Raw genomic sequence first — 22,535 nt, forward strand, 5'->3', positions numbered from 1 at the left:
CGTGCGTGCAGTCATGTTTGTGCAGGTGTGTGTGTGTTTCTGTGGGAGTTTCTGCTTGCATTGTGGTCCAGCCTCAGAGAGCATCTCATGCATGTCACAGCACAGCAGATTTTAAAGTGCTATCCAGGCCAACAACACTGCTGCTATGTAGTTATTTTACAGAGAAAACAAGCAGAGAATATCCACAGGTAGGCTGTTTAGATGCTCATACATTCTATTTAATATTCACATAACAATAAATGCATAATTTTAAGAACTCACCGCGGTTTGGAACTGCAGACAAAGTTTAACTCAGTATTTCCCATTCTCTCCCTGAAGCTCGATGACTCTCAACTCTCGAAATTGCAGAGAAACTCATTTCACAGTTTGTCAGGGCTGAATAGCAACTCCGCGGAAGGAAAAGAAGCGGCACTCCAAAAAAAAAAAAAAAAACACACAGACACACTCAGGGATCCGGAAAGAGGTAAGAGTGGTCGCTGAGGCAGGCTGCTCCGGACCAATCCGTCGCACGGTTCTACACCGGTGACAAACTTTGACTTTCGCAGGGGGGTGAAAAGTCGGCTTATCCCGGCGTAATTCGGCGTTCCTAGAAGCCGAGGCTCTGACCTTTCTGGGGATAATGACTTTACAAAATGAAATCATCCAGCAGGAGATGTAGTCAAGAGGAGAGACGAGGAGAGAGAGGAGAGGAGGAGGAGGAGGAGGAGGGGAGAGACTCAAGGAGCGCGAAGGGGCTGTCGATTAGAAGATTAAAAAGACGCGTTTGCGCATTTGTTCCGGGCAGGGAACCGGCGGGCTCCGGCGTCGGACAGATGCGACGGAATGCGGCTACCGGGACGCGGACAGCCGCCCCACGAAGACGGTTAAATATCCCGTGTTAAATTCCACCCCAGCGCCTTATTTATTTATTTATTTCTCTCTCTCTCTCTCTCTTTTTTTTTTTTTTTTTTTTTTACTTGACCCGCCTACTCCGCAGCGCTGTGTGGAGGCGCAGGAGCGCAGGATCCACAGCCCAGGAGAAGCTGCGGGTAGGCGCCCGGCATCAGACACCAGGCATGGGCGCCTCAGCTCTCCACCCCCCCTGTGCGCCTCTCTCGCTTAGTCACATGTTTAAGACACAAGTAGCCCTCTGTAATAGCTGCCAGAGGAGGGGAGAGAAGAAGGCAGGCGACGTGGCGAGAATGGTAACAGTCTCCCTCCTCCTCACTTGAAATGAAAAGCGCTGGTGTGCACTAAGCGAAATGACACTCTTGTCATTAACTTTATGCCCTAATATAGCTCCTTTAATGCCGCAGTTATTTAGAAGACATGGGCATTGAAGTAATTGAATATCCCCCATAACTGCTTGGCTGGTCCACTCCAAAAAAAAAAGCGCCTCCGGAGAGGACGTCAACATTTAAGTCCTTATCAGTCTGAGCTGTCACATTAGTCAGGGGGGAGTGACGGTGTTGAGCATAATGTCTAATCCTCTCTGGTTTTGTCTTGTGCGGCATGCCTATGCATGAACCATGAGTCATTAAGTGGCAGCTCTGCTAGAATCACCACGCAGCAGAGACTGTGGCCACTGAGTGACTGAATAGATGCTGGCATTTTCATAATGACTATGACAGCACACATTATAGTAACAGGGATCAGCACTGTTAAACTGCATGGCCAGGCACCTGGTTTTATTTCAGATAGCATGGATCAAAACCGGCGCCAGAGTGTGGAGGATCTGCACTGACCTGGACCTGCACTGGCCTTTATTGGCTCTTATTGCTTTGCAGGAATAATTAGTGTGTAGTGCAAAAAAGAGGGATTTTTTTTGGTGTGAATTACATCTGATATACAATTTGAAAGCCTCAGTATGACGACGCTCTCATGGGTAAGTCGGTTTTAAGCCCATGATGGCTGCCAGTGAATTCCAAACACTTTGAAACATAATATATTAAATATTAAAATGCAAAATGCAATATGTCTTGTAATTAATGTTTCCATGTGAGATAGTGTTATCAACACTGAGACGTGACTAATATGCTGTATCATGTGCAACACAGTGTGTGTGTGTGTGTGTGTGTGTGGGTGGGGGGGGGGTCCGTGGGTCTTGATTCTGCTGGGTTTAAAGAAAAGAAGCTGAATCTACCCAGAAACAGCAGAAAATAATCTGTGGAAGCAATCAGGCCTTGGAATTCTACTGGCACAGCAGCCTCAGTGCGGTGCTAATTAACCCAGTTCCCCATGTGTTCCAGGGTCCATTTAGTATGCTGCGCTGTGCTGTAGCTGTCCGTGGTTCTGAAGTTGATTTATGTCGCGTCCCAGCAGAGATTCGTGCCAGATTCGGTGTGACACGGACTGCGTTTCATATTCCGAACTGTCAATTCCGATCAGGGCGGCGCCACAAAAAGTGACAACTTGTTAGAAAAATCTCATTAATTTAACCATTTCCTTAAGTGTATCCATCCATCTGTGTGTTTCATTAGAAAAGAGCGTTGTGCCTATCCCGATTCATTTGTCATTTCCATTCATCATTCGCTCTGTGAATGTTGTTGTCGATGATCAGTGCATGGATGGGCGCTGTCCGTGGTCCTGAAACACCAGCCTCACACTGTTCACAGCCCCTGGGATCACCCAGGTTTAACTTTTGGATTAAAAACTACTTAAATGCTTGATTGGATAAGTGATTCAGTGTACTTATATTTGCAACCTAGAGTGCGCTCCTTACACAACAGCAGACCAAACATAATAATTCCGAACCACTTTACCTGATTATGCTCTGTGTGACAAAAACACTTAACATTTCACCAGAAGGTTTTTTTTTTTTTCCCAGTGTCCCTTTTTTCTTGGCCGTGACCCGCTAAGCGCTGTAATTCCATTCATTTAGCTATCGACCATTAATGACCGCCATTAGCATATTAATGAGTGATGTTCATGAAATGGATCTCCATCATGTCTGGTGGAACTGAAGCAACCCAGTGGATTTGCTGCTCCAGTGTCTGTGATGAGCTAGGCTGTGTAACTAATTTACACCTTAAGCACAGCCTCATTAGAAGACCTGGGAGCGTCTGGAGAGCATCGCGCTCATTTTTAGCTCTGTGACTGTCTGGACGGGTGCAGAAAAGTGGTCCTCCAATGCAGAGAGGGGTGTCACGTGTAATATTTGGCCTTTTTCGCTTCATTCTCTGATACCAGCGTTCTGCTCAGAAAGGAGTTCACGTCCATGTCATCGATGAGTCACTCCTGAATCAGAGATATAACCTTTTTTGGGGGGGGGGTTGTTGGGTTTCGTGTGCATGCTTGTTTGATTTTACATTTGTGACAATGGCGACCGTAATACACAGCAGGATTTGCGATTTCTCCCCATCCTGTGCTCCGGCTCAGCAGACGGTACTGTATAGCTGACTGGCTGACTGTCAGCCTCCTGCTAACTCTTAAGCAATCCCTCCACAGTCACACACAAGCTGAACCCCCCCTATAATTTGACCTTAGCCGTCTCCAATATCCCTCGGGCAGCAATGGAGGACAGTTGATTCAGATAACTCCATTCCACTGGGCCTGTGAAATGAATTTAGGTCTGTTCAACTAAGGGCCCATTCATTTTGGCTCCATTTCACCGTCTATCATTTCCCCAGAATGCCATCAGACCAGCAGTTATCTATTCTATATTTAAAACAGCTAGGATTATTTGGTGCATGGGATGAATATACTTCTTACAGATTACCTCAAGCTATCTTGTGTTACCTTCTATCTGCTGCTGCTGCTACAGATTCAGTATTACAATATAAGCCAGTGCCAGCAGTATCATACCCTGTGTATTATAGCGTACGCTTATCACTGCACGCCTAGGACAAAAGGCTCATGAACAGAAGGAACTTTTAAACTGCTCATAGGGAATATTTAACTTTTTGTCTCATCACAAAGCAAATGCTGCTGCTTCCCCTCTTGACTTTTTAAGAGGGCGAGTAGCAATCATCATTATTTACCCTTTATTGAACACAGCAATCTCGAGAGCAACTCCACTGACACTTCCTCCTCACCCGGCGCTGGAAAAGACTTAACGAGACTCTTCAGGGTTAATGTTTTAATCTACCGGAACTTCTCATGATATCATAACCAGTTCCCAAACGCACCCTACCGTTGTACTTATTATGCCATAAACAACACTTTGTGTAATGGCCAGTGCAAGGCTTAATGATGACCCTGATGAGAGGAGGAATTAAGAGGATACCAGAGGCGGAGTTGTGGAGGTGAGATAACCTTGCTTTTCGGCTGGAAGCAGCAACAGTAATACCGTGATAGTAATCAGTGTTTCCATTCAAGATATTTATCATGGCATGGCAGCTTCAGTGCGTAGCAGTGTGGCCGCTAATTCTGTGGGATTGCAGGATTGATAAAACATCAGCGGAGGGGGATGAGGAAGGTAAGCTGCTTTGTCTACCCTTCAGTAAACACAGATCGCATTCGCAATCTCGTATAGATAATGTGCTATTCTTCTGCACAAACATGCGCCCGTTCACATGGTGCCGGAAGAACGAGTGCTTTAGCAAACTTTTGAGTCATAACTGGGAATGCAAAGTGTATTTTCTTGACGCTGTTAGAGAAGGAGAGCTCTTGACGGAAAAAGTTGTGTGTTCAAATCCCTGGACGGACTGAAAAAAAAAACACGTACTTGAACATCAACTACAGTCATAGTGCCCTTAGGTTAGGCACTGAACTCACAGCTACCCCGTTACGCTGTTCGTCGGTTCAGCGGCGAACAAAACAGCGCTGTGATAAACATTTTCACAAAGAATTCCCACTGCAACCACTCCCTTGTTGTTGCTATAATGTATTCTTTTCATCACGCCCAGCGTAAATGTTTACAGCACAAAATTATTTAAAAAATAATAATTGTTAGGATCTGCAGCACAGCTGGTGTCCGTCTTTGTAGTGACACACTTCAACAGTGTAGATATTATCTGTCAGAAAAAAGAAAAAGAAAATGGAGAATTGAGATAGACCAGTGTTCTGTTATACCTGGAGTAGGCTGCCATGGAGGAAGCCTATCATTGAAACCCAATGAACAGATAGCTTGGAGATTTATCAGAAATGATATAGTGCTGTGAATGAGAAGGCTATGGCTTCTCCATTACCCATCCATCACCAATGATGTATTGCAGATAAACTACCAGGCAGCAACAAGCTCTTGCTGAGAGGCTGACCTCGTTGATGAAAGCGAAAACTCCCCCATGGCCATCCCAGCACACACAGCCCCCTCTTCTCAATACAACAGTCAGAGCTTGTCTCTGTACAAGGGAACTCATATCAACACTATTACTTCTTGGGGGTGGTGTGTGTGCGCACTGCCAGAAGAGACCAAACACACAATTTGTCTCCAGACAAGGGATGGAAAGTCCCTCTCCTGGACGTCAGCGCTTGAAGGTGAAGCCAGAAGGCTGTTCTCACGCTGTGCGGCTGATGTGGGTCTTCACTAACCTGCACCTCACCTGTTCAAATAGCACCTGCTTTTATTCCCCATCGACAGTGATAAATAGACCCTGGCCGAGCCTGCGTGTCGTGTTTGGGTGTAAATGCTTGATGACCACGGGTCTAAGACAATCTGTCCCGAGCAGTGTTTAGCTTTGCACTTCAGCGGCACCAAACAAAGTCCTTTACTGCTCAGGGATCAGGTCCATCAGTAAACTGCCACATTATCAACCTAAGTCAGCCTATAAACACAATATGCCAAAGAGATGGTTCATATTTCAAAAAGCACAAAAAAACATGACCCTCAGCAATATCGCTGCATAATATTATCCTGACATCCGTCCCCTCGGACGTCCAAATTGAGTTTTTAGCCCACAGTCCCGATTCAAATCGTTTAATACTGGGCGTCTGCTGATAGAGGTCAACACAATATTTACATTTTCTTTCTCAGGACCACTGTAGCACAGCTGCACCGTGCATGCATTGTATAATGCCTGCATTAAAGTTAATGAGCTAATTTATTATGTTTAAATATTTTCTTAATGCCTCTGCGTTAAGGAAATATAGCCCTGTCACAGGTTTCATTTAATGGTATCCAATAAAATTTAATACACTTGTGTTTTATATGATAATGAGTGGGGTGTCATTCTAAATTTGTTTTGCAGGTTTGGACAGCCTTTCTGGTTACTCAACAAAATATTCAAGGTCAAATACCAATTTCTGCCAGCAGAGCTGTAAAAGACACTAGATCAGTTGTCAAAAAGACAAAAAAAAAAGATTATTACCTCCATCCAGGGGGTTATGTTTCCAGTTCAGTTTGTTGTTTGTGTGTTTATCAGCAGGCTCACAGAAAAACTACGGGTTGTCATGAAACTTAGTGTCATATGGGCCAAGGACGAATCCATTAAATTTTTACAATTAAAACCAAATGGTAGAAAACTTTAGTAGCAACAAAACATAAATGTAGAGATACATGTACGATGTCTCCACATTACAGTCCACTTCCCCAGGCACCAGTAATCCTCTGGAGCAGACTGCACACACAGTTGCTCAAACTTCCTGCAGAAAGCAGTCGTCATGGAGTGCTCAGGGACAGTGGTTTCGTAGGGGAAATGGTACAATAACCTGCACAGCTGTAATAATGCTTTTTTCCTCAAACTAAGGTGCAGCTATGGAAAGGTAGCTTTTTTTTTGTTTTCACAAATGTAAACTATATGAAATATTTCCAGTGTAAATGTACATAATAATTGCACAGCTGAGATGATGGGGCTTCAAGTTGGCACAACCATATTTCACCATCACTCTAACAAACATATACTGTGTACTGATGTGTGCATCATAGAATGGTGGGGCTATTTGCCCTCTTCTCGGAGTTATCATTATTGCCACTGGTCATCAGTTTACTAATCAAGTCTCCTTGAAATACAACTAATTTGCAACAGCAAATGTGCTTTTCCAAGGAAATATAATGCTAATTGTGTATATTTGCGTTCTTCTTTATTTTTATCCATTGGTTTTTTTAATCAAGCTAATGAGGAAAAGTTGTTAAGTCACACATGGTATCTGACAAGACACAACATATAAATGTAAATTTGTATAGTGTTCTCTGGTCAGTCTATTTCATGTGTTTTCTTACAATATCTGCTGGTAGAAACTAAAGCATTATTGAGCATTTTTATGTTTATGTTTAAGTACATTGATGCCGGTCCTGGTTTAATTAAATTGAAGCTTGAGACAGGACGTGTTTATTTCTATTTGAAACATATATCAAATAAAAACATACACGCGGTAATCAGAATACAAATATCGGTCCTTGGTGTCACCCCAAACATCCTCCCCAACCAACTCCCTATGACTTACATACAGCACACAACTGTAGCACATCCTTTACTTGAAAAAAACATCGCTTTTTTCTTGTGTTCACCATCACTAAATATTTGGAGAAGCCAAATAAGTTTTATATAAACAGATTTTTCAGAAGACAGGGTTTGGTGCACACACGCTTCCTTTGATACATAAGCTTTGCTTCACTTCAACAAGCCTCACGAGGCATGAGCAATGCAGAAATCCATTCTATCCCACCAGTTCAAGCCATCCATTATCCAATTAAATGCCCTGTCCAACCATTAGGAGTCCTTTTTGCACCAACAAGGACGGGATCCCTCGCTGCTTTTCAAAGCCTCGGACTGTCTTTGTCGGACCCCATGATCAAGCTTCACTTTCGCAGGATTAGAGCTGGTCATTGCAATTATCTGATCAGTGATCAATGCTTTTACTTACCCAGACATCCCTACTTTTAGTGTTTGCTAATCATCTCATTTGATTGAGATTGGCCTGATGATATGTCTTATAACAATACATTGTGGTGTTGAGATGTACTTCTGGTTGCGTTCCCAAAAAGCTATCATTAGAAATGATAGACATCATGTCTCTGTTTTGTCAATGTCTGAGGACATACTGTAGATTTCCCTCCCTGTGACTATAACTGGCAACCTAATTTTATTTGGCCAAGTGAATAAATCTATCTAATCAAAGAACCACCAGGGAACCTGGGTTTTTTCATAAAAAATCCGTCTTTCTGCAAATGAGGAGTGCAGGAAAATTGAATGGTTTTCTTGTCTTTCTTTTCTGTGTATTCAACTTATCCAACCTTTCGCTTCAGCATGAAGAGAGTAAACAAACCACACAAAGCTGAGTGGGAGTCGTAGAGATAAATTCCCAACCTGTGGTTTGCAGAGGATTGAGCATTGGGACAAGTTAAGGCATGTGAAGTGACCCGGTCCACATTACCCCTGTCACTATCTGTATTTCCCAGCTTGGCCTGATAGATCCGTGGGCCCTCTGCTGACAGAGATAATACAAGGCAGAGAGAAAGACTGTTTGGTGACAGCGTTGGGAAAAGCAGAGAGGAGCGGGGAAAAGCAGAGAAAGGGGGAAAGTGCATGACTCAGCGAAAGGTGGCGCACCATTAAAATTAAATTTACAGCTGGTTTCAGACAAATCTGTAAGCTCTGTGGCTGTAGGCAGAGGTGGTTGGGCATTTGGAGGACATTACAAATTGACACCCTACTTCTCGGGACTACTGAATCATTTATTACACCTACCACTACTTAAGCTGTCGAAGCAGTGATGGGTTTGGCACTGTGTTGTCCACAGTTAATTTATCAGGGATGAGCTGGCTGGTGCACTGACTGCCCAGTCCTCTGTCGAATCTTCCTCTGTCATTAAAGATGTCAAAATCTCCAGCTTTCATTTCATCAGCAACGCTGTGGGAGACATTGCCATGACTGTGTTCGCTAAAGCATGTTATAGAAGGTATTTATATGCGTACCGATTTGAATAATCAATATCATAATGTACCGCTGCTGCTTGGATGCTTATTGTTCCCGTGTTAAGTCGTAACAACGTCAAAAGTTACGGTCAAGGCGGGGGTTTTAATTTGTCAGACAGCGTGGCAGGTACCACATCACTCCCTGTGCAGTCGATTTCTCTCCGGAAAAGCCTGAGTGGGACCGGGTCGCCGCGGGACACTGGACGGGAGTATGAGCTGAATTACTCCTGAGTTATACCGCTTTGCGATGCAGAGCATTTACTACTCTAGAAAAGGGGATTTTTCAAGCATCCGGAAGAAAAGAAAAAGGAATGCATGGGACCTGAAGGCTGTGTGATCTCAGTGTGTGCACAAAACCGTGGACAGCACTGATGAATTTCTTCTGTGGACTATGACCCCTGATTAACCACACAAATTAAAAGCATAACTAAAACCTGTCTTTCCCCATTGAAGTATTACTAAAACCAGCGCTTCAAACCTCAAGCAAAGAAATTGATTTTTTTTTTTTTTTTTACATTACCATAAAACCCTTATATCTGTCTGCACAAATTAATTACTTCAATTACAGTGGAGCTTAGCAGAATGGATTTGCATTTTTTGTCCATAGAGCAAAAGTCACTCCTATTTTAATCGTCATTTACTCACGGATACCGGATGAAATAAAAAAATAAAAGCATCACATGTCCACAAATCGGGTTTACTAAGGTTGATTTAGGGCTGATTTTTACTTTCCTGGTCATGCAATGAGGTTTGAACTGTAGGTTCACACAACAGTCAGGTGACTTAGCTCATACCTACCGTAACATTCACCATGAAATTCTCTGCTTATCTCTTGCTGCACTGTTCTCTGTAGTCAAATGAATCCAGTGTGTCCAATGTTTACTTGACCATCTCCTCATCATTCAATCACAATACTCCAGATCTGTGAGTACATTTGCTGCACATCACACATGTAGCAATGATGGCACAAAGGTTGAAAATAATCACCAAAATGGACTGAGAATATGAAATAGAAAAGGGAGGAAAACCCAGTTAGAACATAAGAAGGGAGCAGATCTGTGTCCAATATTTGCAGAGATTTACTTCAGTTTCAACAAAAAAAAAATGTCAATTTTTTTTTTGTGCAATCAAAACTCATTTTTCATCATTCAGAAAGGAAGAATAAAAGGTCTTTGGTGATGCATCCTTAGCCTCCGAGTGGGCAGGCAGTGAATGCGTTTGACTGACAGGAAACCCAGCGGGATAATCGAGTCACAATGTAAACAAAGCCTGTAGGGTATAAGCCAAGGACAGGCAGCATCGTGTTTGCAGGACCACTTGGCATCTAAACCAGCCTTGCGTGTTTTTTAAGCTATTCAGTGTGCAAGAGCTGACTAGATAATTAGCTACGTAGCCTGTAAAATGATGCCAGCCATGTACTTCCCCCCAGTGACTGTTCGGTGGCTCATTTGGTAAGCTAGAGTGCAACATAAGATGCAGTATGTTATAATGTTTGTGGGCAGGCGACACATAGACGTGTTTTCACGGGTTATTCTGTGTTGCAGCTGTGCTCAGAGTGTTATTCAGTGTCACCATCAGCCACTTACAGAAGACTGAATGGAGATCTGGACTTATATGCACAGATGGGGTGATAGCACGAATCCAAAAAGAAAAGATACAAAATGTATTTAATTTAGGTACTGATTTTCTTTTCTTTTCTTTTCTTTTTTTAATTAGGAGAAAACTTTAGACCTACATTTCATTCAAACATTTCTCACTTTTTCCATACCTGTGAGAACACTCTTCAGGAAAAATACCTGGAGAGCGTTTTCAGTTATTTAGTCTGTGAAGTGTTGCTGTTGCTGTTTTTGAAAGTTGAGTTGATGATTGCCACAATACATATTTATCAGGGGAAGTTGTAGCAACAGGATATACAGACTATCAGACTTGTTACTGTCTATGAATACAAAATCAAGACCGTGATCATGACTGCAAATTAAAACACAACATCATTGTTTATTGGCGTTCTGAATATTTATTTAAACTTGCAGCAGAAACAAGTTGTGAGCGTAACATTGACGCATCATCTTATTTCACGTTGAAGTGGCAACCTCGTTAGCTTGCTTATTTACACATCCAGCAATTAAGGAGCAACGTTATCTTTCATTTACAGTCGTGTGTCAGACCACCAGGTGAATGGAAATCCAACAGTCACTCACTTTTAGCTCTGTTTGTGGTCTCCACCAGTTCCTCGAGAAATATATGAGTCTTTATTGCTGCAAAATTCTCCATTATGTTGACCATCACTAACTGTGTGTGTCTGCTGCTCAGTACGTCGTGAACAGCGGGTTTATAGAGCCAAACCAACTGGAACAGTAATGTTGCCCGACAGCTAATTAATGAGCCGAAACTCAGTATAAACCTTTGGAAAACCGAGGGGAGCTGCAGAGTCAGGGGTTATTCTCTGTAGGTTCATCACTGCTAGCTCACCAAGTTTTCACTTTGTTATTTAATGCATTGTTATTATAAAGTTATTCATCATAGCCATATTAATTACAGGTCATCAGTAATACAGGGGGCTTCAGCACAACCAGAGCAAATAATAATGACATGTCTCAGTAAGTCAAGTAGACCTAATTGATTCACAACAAACACAATCTGTTGTCAAAGTCACAGAAAATATTACAATTGCCCTAACTTGTATTAAAAGTAGAACATTTTTGGTAACCTTCACATGCATAGAGTTTAATGAACTGACTATCAATTGAATCCTCAGAGCACATACAACCTAAAATAGAAAATTTCAAAAGTGCATGGTCATCAACCTGAAAACAAGGAAAGGTCATTGCTAGAAGCTTTTTTTTTTTTTTTTTTTTTTTTTGCACCAGTGAACTTAAGTCCAAACTCAAAGTCAGTTTCGTGATATAACCGCCTGCCTGAGGAATGTAAGTGGGTTTCGTTGCCACGCACAGATATCTGCTTTTATTGGGACATTGCACACTGGTGATTTGGCTCAGTGTCAGGACAGACTTTCATCCATCAACATTTATTTAGAGTTTGAATGTTGGACATCTGTTTTTTACGGGTTTTGGAGAATATTTACTGAGAAAGAGAGCTGTCGCCAATCCCTGGCTGTTGTTTTATCCCCACTACAGACAAGGGATTTAGGGGCCCTTTAGAAACAGTGATTGACAGCCATGTTAAATTACAGAGAGCTTCCAGAAGAGCCTTCTTCCCTCGTGGTCTGACTGGCTGTAATTTTCCCTGAATCTGGTGCAAGCATTCCCCTGTTCCCGAGCCCTAATTTAACAGTCCTAAAACACCCTTGTGCACTCGGTGCTGAACAAAAACCAAACGCTGCTAATGCCAAGTTAATTAATAGAAACCCAGCTGCTTGGGCCTCAGAAAGGCATGCAATGCCAAGGAGGAAATATCCTGCTCTGTTTGTGTCTATTATGACAAAAATGCTTCGGTGTCAATGGGACATGCCCTTATAGGCCCTCTCATCAGTGTTTTTAATTTTGTTTACGGAGCCATTGCTTCCCAAAAATTGCTGGGATTAATTTCAGTGTCTCAGCTCTTGGGGCTTCCATGTGTTGTCACATCTGAAAGGAAGTTAGGACTTCCACACGAACACACAGTTTTCACTCACCACACTGATTCATCTGGAATTATATCGGATGAAATCAAATTAGTCTTTTGACAGGAAATATCAGGCATTTTTGTCTGAATTCTCTGCTTTTTTTGCATCGTCTTTCAACAGCTAAAACCTCACATTTCAGATTAACTTAAGCCATCTGGAGGATTAAAATTACAATGTTTGTTTTGCCCAATTTAATAAACTGTTAAACAATCTTTGATAATTTTGATCATTTCACCTACAACCTACGAAATGTGCTGTGAAATAGAGCAGATGTCCATGGTTACAGTTCAATATCCTGACATGTGCTGAATGGATTGGCAAACTCTGTGTGGACAGTCATCGTCCCTGGAGGATGAACCTTCTGCAAAGCAAACAAACATGGTATCATGACTCCACACAGACAAAGTAATGTGTTATGAAAGCAGAATGGATTCACTGCAATTAATACGCTTTATCCTTCACTGACAACAAGTTCCAAACCTTTTCCCCCCGCTTTCAAATGTAATCCCTCCTCCCCTTCATCAAGGCACTTGGTTAATTGAAAGGATAGATAACACCATGTTTCCATTGGCTGCAAAGCTTTATCTAATCCAGTTTTGAGGGAAGATAATTAAAGGTCAAATGACCGACCAAGGTAGTGCTTCCATTTGCGCTGTTGCCCCCTCTGATAAAACACGATCTCCCCCAATCATTTAATTGACTTTGCTTTACATGTGGTATCTCACAAATGGTGAGTGATCTACGATTGTGGGAGGCAAGGTCATAAATCATCAAGCCCGCCTGTAAACACTATCACTTAAAATGAATGGTAGAGATCTAGCAGACACTGTTAACAAATCTCCTTTGACCCAAAAAAGAGGCCGGCAGCTCCGCCGTTCGGCCCCCGGCGCTCTCAGCCGAGAGCAGAAGCAGTACACGTGCACCTTTCCATTCTGTATCTGACTTTAATTTTTCATACCTGGCCTACCTCCTGATATGAAGAGGCAGGTCAAATTGAGAAACATTGCCCAGAGTATGGTAACTATGGTCAGTTAATGGCTGTGAAATATGTAGGCAGTTTCCCTCGTCTGAGGCATGCATGCTATTGATTCCTTTGGGGCGCCATCAATCATGGCGATAACCTCACCGTCACATAAGTTACTGAGAGCCATCGCTCAGGCTGGGGCTGAGGGAGGACAGGACAGGAAGGGACAGAAATCTATGGGCTCTCTATCTTCCCAGTTTGTGTTATTCTTGCGTTGCTGCCACTAGCTAGCGTATGATGTCATTAACAGCCAATGAATGAGCTGACATAAACACTTTCCCTCTAATTGTATAAACCAAACTGTCTCCTCTTTATCACCTCTTACCTAATCAGTTTTGTAGTATCATAACATCACAGGTCTTTGGGATGTATATGGATTATGTGCAACACTGTAAATTTATGTATTCCATTAGTCCTCGTGTGGAAAGAAGGAAGCTCTATGGTGGAGGCACGCCGCTGAACAAACTGCAGATATTTCTTTTTCAACTCGCTCAAAGCTGCACAAATCAATATTTTCTCTGTTGCTCTTTATCCTCATGTTTTGTTTTGCTTTGCTTTAAGAGCAACCATAGAGGGAATAATCATGTCAGGAAAAAATGCAACAGATTTTCTGGACTAAGAAATAATTAAAACAACATGAAATGATCAAATGTAATGTGAAAGGCATGGATCATTTAGGGCATTGTTTCTGTTTATAACTGCCAATTCTCATCAACAATTCATCTTTCAGATGTTTTTCTATTTGCAAGTTAACCTTTTATGTATATAAAATGTTTGAAAATAGTGAAATAGTGCATAAGAACACTGACGCTGCATCACTTACACCAAAAAGTATTTTTGCCTTGTGAGACAAATGTATCTGTTTGATAATGTACAGTTTGAGACTTCATCACCTCCCACATCAAAAAAACCCCCCAGAAAAACAGACATTTGACATTTAATTTTCTTTGCTTTTTCTTTGCGTTTTTTAAAACATCACCACCACATCATGTGTGTCTATCCTCTAAGTGTTTCCCTCCCGAAAGGAAGGTGTCACCCGAGCCACTGAGAATTTCATCAGCCTTGAGTTAGTGAGGGCTTTCGCATCCAGCGACTGCTCCACAGGTATTTCCACCTTGACCAAAGCACGATTCTAGAGAATGATCAATACTTATTTTTTTTGCGGTGCTGAAATTCAGAAATATTGAACATCAGCAGAAAAAATACTGGCAACTTAAAAAGCCTTAGTCCTAAAATTTCCACATCAATATCCGCTGTTATCAGTCACCCACGTCCCAAATACATTCCATTTGTTTTTAACTGCCACAATGTTTGCTTTTGCCATAGATCAATGCAATTAGCTTCCTGACACTAACAGGAATGTATTTGAAAGTGAGTTGAGTGTATTTCCCTGTGACTGACAACCTGTCGACTTTGCTGACACAGTCTTAATTGTGCAGGTGCAGTAATTCCCTGCCACCATGTACTGCACGCAGATCAAAACACAAAGATTGACTTGCAAGTAGACTATGACCTAGGCCTTACTCACAAGCCTGTGCAAATGTCACTCACGACATGCTGCATGTTTGAGCAGAGAGAGCCTGAGAGGCAGCAGGGTAAAATATTTATTTAAAAATGATTTCGATGGGTATGCAAAAGGGTCTGTTCTCTTTCTTCTAACAGCCAGCTGTGAGTAAACAAGTAGCCATTGTCTGATTGCTTTGCCGATGTCAAAGCTTTCCCTTGGGACTGGCATAAAATATTCATAAGGCCTGTTCCGAAATGCATTTAAAGTCATAGCAGTGAGTGAGTTGCAGAGAGGTTGCACTGTATCAGTTCTTTTGAAAAGATCCTTTAATCTGGGGAGCAACACCAGCATGTTTTAACCGTCCACCGTCCAGGCTGCACTGCATGTCATGTTAAAGGCCCACATGGGTGCTTTTGGTCCAGGCTGATTGGGCAGGTGGATGCTGGGCATGAATAAAACATAAAATGAGACAAACTAGGACACAATAATACAGCAGACATTAAGATAACATTTAGGAAGTGAAATGCTGAGGTATTATTAAAGTAATACCTAAAATATTTACACAATGCTATAAGTAAATGACGATGATAAATCTGCAATTTGGCTTTCTCCTGAGCAGCTCATGCACCCTGTTGTAAGCTGGACACACTTAATTGTCTGGGCTTCTAGCTGTTTTCAAGACAGGAAGTGAAATGCAACTATAAATTCTTAGAAATATTCCTGTAAAATCTCAGGGGAAATGGGCAGAGTCTCCAATTGGTACACTTCCAAAAACTGTATTCCAGGTGTTTGCTTGCATAACCTGCAGAGTCAGTGCACTAGAGAGAGTTTCAGTGCACTGCAGGCCAGCTGAAGCAGATTTTCCTGCAGGCGAGAACTCAATTCAACATATATGGAGAATAAACATTTCAGTTATACAGTAATGTTTGCTTTGGTTTAAATGAATTAAAAAATAATATATTTCTTGTCAGTTGGCTTACTAATTAAAGGCATAATTAGACTATTTAGATTGAATTTGTTCAGCATCTCTGGGCTCAAAATCACAGATGATTTATTTATTAATAGGATAATACATCATGAAACTAAACATAACTAATAAAATGAAAATCTTTACAATTAAACGCAAGATGTGGATTTTATATCAAAGGCAATGTGCTTGGTCACACATCTGAGCCGATGAGCTCTTAGATCAAGGGCAAGGCAGGTATTTCCCATCATGCATTGTGGTCTTGAAGTCATTGGAGAGAACTGCGGAACTTTTCTCTGAAACCTGCAGCTGCTTTGATCCCGAGAGGATGCAGTCACTAATGTCAGGATCAAGTCGGACAGAAATGTAACCAGCATGCATCGTGCACAGTGGATATAAACAAGCCTGTTGTTTTGATTTTTCTCTTTAATCAGCACAAAATCCTAAAGTTATTTCCTGGAAACTTCTTAAACTTTTGAATTAATTATAAGAAAAAAACCAAACAGGACCTGTAAAAGAAAGCGTTACATACTGGATTGTATGTCAGCAACTGGATCCTTTTTCAGTTTTCATTAAATTTGTTCATTCTTTTTTTATATATTGTGCTTGAGCTTTCTTATGCTTTTTGTCTGAGGGGTCAGTTGTATCTGTGTGTGTGGGGAGAGAACTGGCAAGCTGTTTTTATGACCAAAAAAAAATCTAATTAAAAAAGCTCAGAGAGAAAGCAATATGAAAAGCTTTAGCCCCGACTGAAGAGGTCCAACAAAAAGGAACATGGCGGTGAGATAAATGTCACTCGAGCACAGTCTGTGCTCTGCCCACAAAGCTCTGAGCTCCAATCAGCCCGAAGCAGCGAACACATCTGTGTGAGTGCGCCACGGGTGTGTGGACACTTCAACAGATGCTGCTGTTGTTGTCTGATTAGGATCTTACAGATTGAAACGTCTGACACATACTGTAGCCTGCCTTTCAGCAAATATAAAACTTCTTCTGTTAAGATTTTTTTACTTTTTTTTTTTGGACATTTCTCCTGTATTTGATAGCAACAGTTGAAGAGAGAGAGAGAGACAGGGGACACACTTGCAACAAAGGGTCTGTGCTGTAATCGAACCCGGGACACTGCAATGAGGATTCGGCCTTAGTGTTTGGTAGGCAGTCTACCAGGTGAGCTGCCAGGGCGCCACAACATTTTGTGTCATTGTTTAATCTCAAGCATAATGGTGTCATGTTTCAGGTTGGCTCATATTTAAAAAGAAACAGCTTTTATTTTTTTTTTTATTTTCGAATAAAGCAAAAATGCTACATTTGGATTTGAGGTCTTACATCACATCTGATTAACACTTTTTTGTTTTTCTATGTCATTTCGTGCTGCAATCAGCATTGTTGGCACCGCTGAGTCACTTTTTTTTTCTGGCTTCTCTCAACAGAGACTCACCATCCATTTTCATTCAAGCACGACATCAACTTTAATCACTCGGAGCTCAAAAGAACTGAACTCATCACATCAATTATACGTGCAGCATTTTCTTTGTGGAGTCTCTTGGCCACATGTTATCCCTCTTAGCCTAATGTGATGGGGATCTTTTTCATTTTTGTATGTACAAATACAGTCTGACGAGTTATTAAAAGACTCCGCCGCACATGTGTGCAAGTGCAAGATTTGACGGTGAAGCATTATCATGGCCACAACAAACAAACCTATCATTAATAACACTGGCTGTCTGCCCCCACTGGAGTTTACATCCCACTATTACTTGTGTCACAATTAATTAGATGAATGGCAAGGTAGGCAATTGACAACTCACACAAAATGAGAGCTGTTTGTAAGTGATAACGATTCTTTGCATCTACAAAAGTTCAGCTGAAAAAACAAGAACAAAGTTTGGGCTTCATGTTAGCCTTCCTGGACTTAATGCATATGGGCTGTCTTTCCATTTTGCTTTGGAAAACAAACAGCCGGGGGGCAGAGTGGTAGCAACATCCTCTTTTCAACAGGAAGCAGCAGGGTTTTATGGGGAAACTAGTGAGTTATCAGCTCGCTACAACTACAGCTGTCAACCTTATGATTGATGTTTTCCACCGTTTTGGGAACCAAATTTGCTTGCCATGTCTGAGATGGCAAGAAAAAAAAGAGAAATAAGAAAAGAGAAGAAAAGGGAGTGGCTGTGTCTCAGAAGTGAAGCTGTAACTGCAGCAACAGTGTCCTTTTTAGGAGCTCGATGGCATTTGATTGACATTTTGAGTAAAGCTGGTAGTGTCTATGGCCTATAAATGAACCTTAGAAGCAGTGTGAAGTTATGAGTTTTCACTATAATTCAGCAAGTTATCATCATGGTTCGGAGTTTTATACACACCTACCTGGAAGATGAAGTTATTAATGTCTTGTTAAAAGTTTAAATTTGCTGCTACATCTCTGTGCTGAGGGTCAGGTTTCCTCCATCTGTGTTAACAACAATTAAGAAAACTCCAAAGCCTTAAAGAGGTTTGTGGTTTCAAAACAAATTAATCCTAATTAGCCAGTGTACAGTAACACATTTGATAAAGCAATTATGGAAAATGACCACAAACAGTGTAACTAGATGCAAATCCAGAGGCATATTGCTCCTCTTTTTAAAGTTTGGTGATAATATAAGAATAAAAAAAAAAGACCACCCACTTAGCTGTATTTTGAATAGCAACTTTGCAAAAAAGCTGACTCCTCATTTGTACCTTTGAAATATGAAGGAGTTTCTGTCATTTTCAGTCAAATATTTCTCTCAATTATGCTCAGTGGAGCCAGGATTATTAAGACGGAGCCCACATGAACTTTTCTAAGGCTGGTTTTGTCACAACAGGGGCTGTCATCAACATGGACTCCTGCTCGGAGCCTCGAGCCTTTAACTGTCCTCAAACTGCCCATGCAAGAGTGGGAAATTAGCAAATGTCAATCATCGGCTGACACTACTATCAAGAGGAGTCAGCTGGAGTCTGGAAGAGCCTAAGGGGGTGTTGGTGGCAGAGTGGGGTGGTGTTTCCTTTACATTGTCACACTCTGAATATCAGCTCATCATATTATGTTCATCCTTCGCACTATGCTGAATTCTTGCCTACGGTGCTTCACACTCAGTCATCTCGTCCTCTGTAACCTTGTTTGCTCAAACTGACAGCCACTGGAAATCATGTAGGTGTGTCAGTTAGATAATTAGACACATTATCCAGCAAGATTTCAACCAAGACACGTCTTCCCGTGCTTTACTGTGTGGATGAGATAATCAGGAGCCAAGGAGGACTTTACATTGGATTTGCACAGATGTGTTTTCATAGGGATCAGTGCGCTGTTAGCTGGACCAAAGAGATTTTAAACTTTACCTGGAATAGTCTCAATGCCTCATTGATATAATTTCACATCTCATTTGATTTGAAGATGTGATTTTGTTCAATTTTACTTGATTTTTTTTTTTGTAGTAGTTTCAGTTTTTTATTTTGCATTCTGTAGGTATGAATGTCACTTTCTGATGTGGAACACTGCACAGTGGGGGGTGCTCACTCAGGAAGTTGATTTTTGAAATTTTGCATTGAGGCGCAAAGAGTGGTTCTTCGGCACAGCTGGGCGATGAATAATGACAGTTCTGTTATCAATAACTGTTGAGAGCTTAATTTTAAGGTGAACCAAATCCCACCTCATTTTTTCTTTCCCTTTGAAAGATGTGCTCTAAAACTCACTTTCAATGATGCAGCTCTTGCTCTACAAATCTTTCTTTCCCGGAGAAGTTGGTGTCTTTGGATGGAGGTGCAGAATGCTGTCGTTGTGATGTTCAACAAGAGAAAGCAGTGTGTTGGGTCACGTACTAAAATAAATAAATAAATAACATTTCACTTCGACAAATAATTGACAGTGGGTTACTTTTACATGTTTCACCATTAACTTCCATTTATTTCTAAAACATTTTAAATAAGTTTATACCTGGATTTTATTGACTTATTTGCAAGGGGCTGATAAAAACCTGGATGATATGATGCGGCACCGTGACATTTCCTGACTTCCTTGTGTTGACAAGGACCTTCTGAATGCACCATTAAACAATTGACCATTGCACAATGGACTGCAAATGGTACAGCAGTTTGTGTCCTCCAATTTCAAACAAGGAAGGCTGCACGTTGAAATACAGACTATAGGAGGATGCAGCCTTTGAATTGGGATTCAAAACACAGCAGAAGTGCCAAGAAGAAGTCCCTAAGTCTCCCTTTGTGTTTTTCCCACATGCAGTTCTGTGCTCTCCTGTCTCAGCTGCTTCCAATTAAGACCTACCTTATTATCCCCAATGCATTTCGACTGTGTCCTCAGTCAGTTGTGTGCTGGAGTCTCAGCTGCTGAGAGCAATGACAGACCACTGTAATAATAAAAACAAGCACAATAACAGGGGAAATGATCTAAATTTGAAAATGAAAGTAAAAAAGTCTTTAATTACACAGTTTTTGGTGGTGATTCACATTCCAGCAAGTATTTTCAAGTCAGCATTGATATTTAAGTGTTTTTTACCATATATTTGTGCTATATGTCACCTATATGTCAGTAGGCCTGTCTGACCCAACAATGACAAAAAAGTCCTTTTTCTAATCTGAAATGATTAAAAAAATGTTGATGACTTATCTTACATTCAGGGGTGTGCAATGAAATGCCACAACAACAATAACTTTTTTCACTTATTTGGTTGAGAGGGGATCATACTTTGGGGGCTTGCACGTAGATTGTTTATATTGTAAATATAATAATAAAGGTAAATCACTGTGTACTTGAATGCAACTTTATTACCAGCTTCTTCGTAACATTGCGCCCACAACATTGTCTTTCAAACCAGGGTGCTTGCTCTCTGAGTGGCGAAGCAGTTTTGCGGCTTCATCGCCTCATTAGAGAGCCGGTCGCTGGATATTCTGCAGAGCGTGCTCGGTGTGTGGGAATTACCTGTCGCGATAAATCCATATTTCAAGTGGGACTCCTGGTATTGTCTGTTAAAAGCTTTCTTTTTCTTGGACGTCGTAGGCTCTTCTTCTCTCTTCACTGGGCCTTTTCCCCTTTGCAAAGAAATTTTCTAAAGACGTCTGTTTTTTGCTCTTTTTGCTAACTTGTGGGTTAAATTTGAGCGCTCAAGCGACCAAGATGTAACCGAGAGAATCCGGTCATTTTTCAAAATAAAGATTGTTTAAAATAAAAGATTGTTCAGACCCAGATAATGAATAAAATGGAAATAATTAATTATTTCTTGTGCGGCCTGGTACCAAGTCATCCACGGACTGGTACCGCCAGCTGTTTCATAGGAACTTCAAGACAAGCCTGTTATAAAACCAACAGTTTGCAGAATTTGTGCACTTTAATAAGGAAAACGTATCAGAGTTCTTCTCCTGAATTCATAACTGCAAATTAAACTACAAATAAAATGTAAAAAGGCACTAGATTTAAACACTAGCATAATTGTATTGTAACCTAAAAAAAGAGGGAAAAAAATGCTTGTTTAGTCACATTTAAGAACACACAAGTATGCTGCTTTTTATCATACAGTGGGATACCCTAACTATCCCACGGGGCTTTAGCATTGCAATTTTAATTTAGTCAGAGATTAAAATGGAATAAGCTCAAACAACAGCTTTTGCCAGTGTGGCCTCTTCAGTGTGACCACCACCTCAGAGGTGGGCAGTGCAAACAATGCTGGTGTACAGGAAAAATGTTCATGGCAACAAAGTTGAACCATATGACAAAGCTCCACATAGTTGCTGCTGTAAGTGAATTATCCTCTTAAGGCACAGCACTGCACAATAACTACAATCTTGCTGTTTAATTGCATGTCTCACTGTGTGAGATGAGTCTCATAAAATCTTGGCCAACGTACTGTATGTGCCAGACTGTCTGCCTGTTATCATGAACTGTGGCACAACGAAGAAGAAACAATATATGCAAACAGAGATGCTATAAACTCATGTCATCCATCTGCGCACCATGTTTGGAAAATGCACCAAAAAGAAAATCTCAAACGTATCCTGCATCATACCTTATCATATCATAACACACTGTTTGATATCATATCATGTCATTGTTATTGATTTGTTTACAGATGTGGGTCATATTGGCAGCTCACACTGACTCACTGACTCACATTGAGTGTATGAATTTGGTCCTAAGTCACAGTGCAGTCTAGAATCACATCTTTAGATTGATGAGTACAGATTTTATCACCTCATAATTGTGAACTTTTATTTGGGACAGCACAGAACTGCAGTAGAGGAGGAATATGAGCTCATACTCTCACTGATACTGGCATCACACATTTTTGAGTCATTTGTATAATGTGAGTCATCAGTGTCCTGAAATGTTCAGTTCATCCAACCAAAAATGAAAGGTCAGTCAACCAACTATAGTTTTAGTACAAAACAAACGGTGGATTTTAAAGGCTGTTCTCCAGGATGGCAGAGAGCAGCAATCTGAGCAATTGCCTCAGATTTTAACTGCTCATGGGAAATTGCCAAGTCTGCTTCAGCTTACCTTCTCCCCAAACCCCGTAATGCTCAGAATCCTGGAGCCTGTGCTGCCCAGCCTCTCACATCTTGTGCTCCCTTGATTCCCCCATCTCAAGTGTCTGCCATTACTCTGAAAACTCAAGTGGACTTTTA

Source organism: Chelmon rostratus, chromosome 4 (genome assembly GCF_017976325.1).
Source record: "Chelmon rostratus isolate fCheRos1 chromosome 4, fCheRos1.pri, whole genome shotgun sequence".
Classification (NCBI taxonomy): Eukaryota; Metazoa; Chordata; class Actinopteri; order Chaetodontiformes; family Chaetodontidae; genus Chelmon; species Chelmon rostratus.